Here is a 736-nt window from a genome sequence, read left to right as displayed (position 1 = left end):
GTTCATTCAGTGAAGGGGACAGGTTTTCTGATGTTCTCCTGGCTGCTCACAGAGACTGGTTCTGTGCACAGCTCTTCGTGCACTCCATCAGTAAAACCAAACACCAACGAAATCCATGGCTTCCAGACTTGTTTTTAGAGGTGAAATGCTCAGATTTCTTCTTCTCCATCCTGAATTAGTGTGTAGTCAGGAAGGATTTCCATCAAAATATCCCATTTTCGTCCCTTTCCCCCTCAGCTCTGCAGAGAGCTGGGGTGAAAGCAGGCTTTGATAGCTCAGCTCAGATCCTGAGCCAGAGCCAGACTGCAAATCCTCTGCAGAGTGTGCAAACTCCTCGGGCTTCCAGCCACAGCTATCAGAGCTTTGATTCAATCAGAAATGCAGTCTCTAAGTGTCCAGGATGTACAAGACAGGATGGAAATACATCTCCACCCAAGCTGTGCAAGTGAAGTGCCCAGATGTGCTCAGGGCTCCTCAAAGCAGCCAACACAGCACCCGGGTTTGAACGTGTTGGGTGTAAATGCACACCCAGGGCTGCCCAGGCCAGCTCTTGCATTTGATGTGTTGCACACAAGAAATGGACCATGAAATGGCTGTTTCTGACAGTCTCCAGAGTACTCCTGGACAAGGCTTCTGAGGATCTAAAAAAATTTGAGGGCCTGGAGTCCAGAGAAGGGAACAGAGAAGGAGAAGGTTCTGACTGACTCCTGAGACTGACTCATAAGAGGAGCAGCTG

This window comes from Corapipo altera, unplaced genomic scaffold (genome assembly GCF_003945725.1).
Source record: "Corapipo altera isolate COAL_440 unplaced genomic scaffold, ASM394572v1 160, whole genome shotgun sequence".
Lineage (NCBI taxonomy): Eukaryota > Metazoa > Chordata > Aves > Passeriformes > Pipridae > Corapipo > Corapipo altera.
This window is presented reverse-complemented; position numbering follows the sequence as displayed.